Source organism: Hemiscyllium ocellatum, assembly GCF_020745735.1.
Source record: "Hemiscyllium ocellatum isolate sHemOce1 chromosome 17 unlocalized genomic scaffold, sHemOce1.pat.X.cur. SUPER_17_unloc_2, whole genome shotgun sequence".
Taxonomy (NCBI): domain Eukaryota; kingdom Metazoa; phylum Chordata; class Chondrichthyes; order Orectolobiformes; family Hemiscylliidae; genus Hemiscyllium; species Hemiscyllium ocellatum.
Genome location: NW_026867475.1, coordinates 215,257 through 221,431, shown reverse-complemented (window position 1 = coordinate 221,431; position 6,175 = coordinate 215,257).

The window sequence follows — 6,175 nt, the reverse complement described above, 5'->3', positions numbered from 1 at the left end:
GGGCGAGGGGCCGAGTGGCGAGGGGCGCGAGTGGCGGGGGCGAGTGGCGGGGGGGCGAGGGGTGTGAGAATGGGGCGAAACGGGGTCAAGAGAGGGGGCGAGAGGTGTGCAGAGGGGGCGCGAGTGGGGGGTGAAGGAGGAGCGAAGAGGGGTGGGGGGGGTGGAGAGGGGGGGCGGCGAGCGGTGGGGGGTTAAGAGGGGCGTGGGAGGGTGTGGGAGGGGAGGAGAGAGTGTGGAGAGAGTCGGGGAGAGACGGAAGGAGAGTGCTGGCTATGTCATTTCATCATCTGTGAAACACATTAAGACCGGCGAAGTCCCTCATCCTGATAACGTTCTGCTCAGGACTCCAGTCACTAACTTGCTGCCAGGTTCTGATAAATAACCAAAAACACAACAGGAGTTGCACTTGCAGAGAATAAGGGAGCCACGGTTACATCAACATCAGAACACGAGGAGGCTATTTAGCTTCGTGAGCCTATTCCACCATTCACCCAAACCATGGTCATCTTCATCATCATGACAAATCCCTGTCTTTGTCCCATAATCCTTCAGCATTTTCATTCCAAATCTACCAACCTCAAATTTAAAATTTGCAAATAATTTCCAATCAATCGCTGTTTGTGGAACTTTATCAAACTTTATCCATTTCTGTGTATAAAAGTGTTCCCCGTTATCACACCTCAATGTTCTGACTCGAACACTTTATCTGTTTAATCTTTCTTCTTAAGTTAAGCCTTGGAATCCAAGTATCACTTCAGTAAATCTACACTGCACTTCCCCTCAGAGGGATACTCTCCTTCAGCCATGGTGCCCAGCCCTGACAGCTTGGTCTAACTAGGTTCGGATTTGCTGAAGCATGACTTCTAATCCTTTGGTATCTCGTCTTCTGTCGAGATCAATGTCAACATTCCACCGGCCCCTTGGTCACTTTCCTGAACCTGTTTGAGACATTTTCGTGAACTATACAGCTGGATCAATCCCACGTAGTTTCTTTGGAGTCCACTCTCTCTCTATTTTCACAATCACAAAATATCCTATTTTGATCCAACCTCTCACTTGCCGACATAAACTCATCTGTCGTTGTTTTTTTTCATTTACTGAATCTATCAAGATTGCTTTCTAATGCTGTGCTTCCATCTACCGACACTTGGAATCGCAGAGTGGCCCCAAATGTTGAATGTGGCTTTCCTTTCATTATGTATAGTGAATAATTAGGGCTCCAACATCGATCCGTGCAGGATATCACTAAACATATCCTTCCAATGAGAATACCTCTTACTATCTGCACAAATGTCTCTTGTTCAAATCAAATTCCTCTGCAAAAATATCTTTTGCATCTTATTACCTTTAATGAACAGTAGAAAGGTGTAAATTCAGGGACATTCTTCACAGTCAAATTTGCCTTGTGTTTATCTGATTGGGGGAGCAAGGAATCCCAGTAAATATTAATCGTTGTCTTCACTATATGGGAACTCGATCACAAAGATTAACAATGTCAAGTATTTATTCTCCTTCATGATTTATAAACTCTGGGCACATTGTGACCGAGTGGTACTCGCTTTTTTTTTCAGAAACACAGGCCCTGCCCAACTGTTGGCTCACACTTGTTACACCATATGGTCCTCGTCCTCTCCATCTGAATCTCATGGCAAGGTACCTCGAACATGGAGAGGAGCAACTATTCCAAGCTCTGAGATCCCACTAATTGGTAACACCACTCACCCTAATCCATAAGAGAAGCCGACTGGTCCCGCACTATGTCCTCATCTGAACCATCCTGCTGGCTGCGTTCCTTCCCCATATGAAAGTGGTGTTGGCTCTCTGGTGGCAGAAGGGAACGGAAGGATTTCTCTTCAATCTCATCTTTAGTCATTGGCTCGTCAAACTTATGGGAGTATTCAGTGGCAACAGAAGCAGAGGCTGGAGAGACAATAAATGATTGACATTGTTCTTTGTTATTTTCCATTGCTAACTGAAAGGTTTAGAACTTGAACTTGAAGTTAAGGGCTGAGCTAGAATCCTTGGATTAACTATCTGCTCAAGGAGCAGAGTGGGGTTACAATTATTGATACAACACAACTTTGATATTGAATCATACATTGTTTAAGTTTCCTTGTGCACAACCACAGATCCAAGGGAAACACAAGGAACTTGGATTGAATAGGTTAAGCTCATGACTGAATAAAGGAATCTTGAATTAAAGCAGTGCAAGACATGTGCCTATTTGACCCACATATCCTTTGGGTAGGGAAGGAGTGCTAACGTAGCAAAAGATTTGATTGATTCAAATCATCTAACTGAAGAGACACATTTCCCTGCTTAAGTCATGAGATCATTGGAAGGACAAAACATCATTTCTGGTTAAAGAATTCACCTTTCTCACCAGGTAATGAAGGCACACTGTCTCTGCGGATTGAGTCGTTGGCCACTGTTTGAACCACCTCCTCAGTAGAGCTATTTCCCTTTTGTGTGGCCAGAGGTTCTGCTTTTCTCCAAGAATGGTAAGGGTGAGCTGTCTTGTTTACTGCTGCCGCTGCTGCTCCTATAGAAATGGCACAGAACAACACAGATGCATCGTTTCAGGACACAAAAACAGGTTCTCAGTATCTGTGATTTACACAGGCTTCCTTCTCAACCTAAACCCATCAACATAGTTTTCTTTGATTTCTTGTATTCCAAGCTCCTCCTTGAATTCATCTGTTATTTACTTCAATTATTCCTGATGAAGTAAGTTCTACATTCAAACCCCTTTTTGGTAAAGACTTTGTCGCCCTCTGCAAATTCCCCGTGAGATTTAATAGTGATTACAATTATATCCACAGATCCAGTGGATTCTGACATTCACAAGCAGAAACAGCTTTTCCATGTCTACCCGATCAAACGTAACTGGACCATGTCACTCTTTTTCAATGAGACAAGACTGTCCAATCTTACTTGATGAATTCAAATTCAGTTTGAATATAATTCCAGTAACTATTCTTTATCTTCCCTACTGCCTCTACATCCATATTACAATATGAAGATCGGAACTGTTTGCAGTGCTCCAAGGGTGATCTGTCCATGGTTCTACACATATCGAACACATTTCCATTCTGTCGTCCCAGAAATAAACCCATGATCTACTTTTCTATTTAACCGCACAAACTGGTGCCATTTGCTGCCAGTGACTCATTGCTATCTCCAGATCCCTCTGCTCTATTTAAGGACATATTTCCAAAGAGGAAGTGGTCTCTTTATTCTTTTGACCACAGTGTACTACCTCACACATGGGTGGAGGTTAATCTTCCACAGCTTTGACTGCAATATTCCCTTAACCAAATCTTCCCAACAGTAAGTCTTCCTAAAAACAAAACGCCAATATATTAATGTACTTAATCTCGTCAACTACTTCTTATTTGAAAAGCACTAACTGTCGAGCTCAGTTTTGAACAAACATCCTCTGCCACAGTTATCAAAATGCCACAAGCTGAACGACAACCACTATTTACATTCATATTCATTGCAGCCTAAGAATGAGAGGTGGTATCACTGAGGGTGTATAAAATGGTCAAGGGATTGACCAAGTAGAGGCAGAGAAGATGATTCAATCTACAATGAGTCGTCCTAAGTTTACAATGAAGGGAAAGTTGGAGGAATTACTTCTCTCAGAGGATGGTGAACCTGGGAATTCCCTATCTCAGAACACTGTGGATTCTGGGACATGAAGTAAATTTAATAAGAGACACACAGACTTTTAATCAGTAATGGGTTGAAGAGTTAAGGAGGGCTGGCAGGAAAGTGGTGTTCAGGCCAAGATGAGATTCACAATCAAGCTGCCTAAACTTTAAACATGAACACTTCTTAATAGTTCACTCGATCCTAACGAAATATTTTGTGCAAAACAAATCACATGATACATAGTTATTCAGAGAACAAAACAAGTTTGTTCATTGAAGAACCCAGAGGAAAAGGTGATGAAACAATGTGAGTTTGATATACCTCAATCATCATTTCAAGTGCATTCTCTGCATAAATTCTCCTTTTCCTCCTCGAAGTATTCAACTTCTTGAATAATTGAGAGAATGAAGTCACAGTTGTACAATACATAAATCAGACCCTTCAGTCCAACTTGCCCATGCTGACCAGATATCCTAAATTAATCTAGTCCCATTTGCCAGCATTTGTTCCATATCCATCTTAGACCATAAGACCATAAGACATAGGAGTGGAAGTAAGGCCATTCGGCCCATCGAGTCCACTCCGCCATTCAATCATGGCTGATGGGCATTTCAACTCCACTTACCAGCGTTCTCCCCGTAGCCCTTAATTCCTCGAGGCAACAAGAATCTATCAATCTTAAACACTTTCTACTGATTATCAGTTTATTTTACTTTATCAGCACTTGAAATATTGACTTATTTTTCTCCAAACATTGGTTAAAGAAATCATAACTTCATTCATCCAAGTTAATTTTGTAATCTTTCACAAAGAAACAAGTGAGAACAACATATAGGTGAGTGCAAAACAAAATACTGCAGCTGTGCGATATCTGGGAACACTCTAAAGGTGAGGCACTGATACTTTGGTGTAACCTGCAGTCTGGCCAAATTGCAGCAAAAAGCTGTTCAATTTTATCTGCAAACTATTGAATAAAATCCTCCTTGCACAATAATGAGGCAGCATTTTGGGATGTCATTTTTAAAATATATTATTATCAAAGTTACTCACAATTAAGAGTTATCACTTGGTGCTGTCTGCATAACACAGTACGAAAAGGAATTAACAGAAAAAAAACATTATAACCCAAATTCAGAGTCACGAATTCATTGATATTGCATGGGTCCAGCATTTTATAAGTAATTGATTTTTAAAGATAAATAGATACATTTACTAACTATATTGGAGTACAGTCAAGTTTCTCACTGAATAGTGACAGGATTGGACAGAGTCCGCATGGATTTAAGAGAGGGGAATCATACTTAGCAAATCTACTGAAAGAATCCACAGAGTCAAATATTAAAGTAAGAAATTGCAGGACAGTTAGAAAAGCTTATCATTAAACATGGTCGACTGGGTTTTGTGAAAGAGAAACTATATTTGACAAATTTGCGACAGTTCATTGAGGAGATAACAAGCAGGGCTGATAAAGGGCAATCCAATGATGTTCTGTATTTGGATTTTAAAAATGCATGTGATAATGTGCTACATAAAAGTTAATTGCACAATTTAGGAGCTCATGGTATCAGTGTAATGTATTAGCATGGATTGAGGATTGGTTAACCACGCTGGCTGTTGCTGAGTCCTCACTTGCAGTGCTGTATACAATGTTAGCTCCCATATTTAATAAAGGATAAACCAACATTGGAGACCATTCAAAAAAGATTCACTTAGCTGCTTCGAGCACTAAAGGGTTGACCTATCAAGAATAGATAAGCAGGGGTGATCTTATGGAAACAAGATTCTGAGGAGCTTGACAGGGTGGATGTTGACTAGATCTTCTCGCACCAATGAAGTCTTAAACTAGGGGACATTGCACAAGGGAACATTCATTTTAGAAAAATTAAAGATTTTTTTTCTCTCAGTGAATGGCTAGAATTTTCTCACACAAACAATTGTGAAAGTTAAATGTGGGAGGGGAATGGTTGGGTTACTCTTCGGAGGGTTGTTCTGGCTTGTTGGGCTGAAGGGCCTGTTTCCACACAGTAGGGAATCTATGATTCTATCTCAAATTATTTTAAAAAGGGTAGATAGAGTTTTGAAATATTGAGCAGTTGAGGGCTATGGGGATCAAGCATAAAAGAGGTGTTGAGGTCTGGGTTGGCCCAGCCATGATCTGATAGAATGGGGGAACAAGCTGAAAGGGATGAATTGCCTACTCCTGCTCCGATTCCTTGAGGCTCCGTTTCATGATTTCCTTGTCTCCAAAGAAGAGTGTGATACAATGTGCTAAAGATCTCAGATGTTGTGAAAATGGGGTGTTTATGTACAGATTCAGATGGCAGCGATTCATCAGTCACAGCTATACAGTCATGAGTAGGAAGGCAATGCCCTCCATGAATAAAGGAAATCTACTGCAGAGCTCATTGTTATCCGCAGGAACATGACCCAACATAGCGGCAACAGCAGGACACACTGCGCATGCTCCAGCCAACAAAGGGACCCCGGGTGATTGATGTCAGCACCGGACCAATGAAAG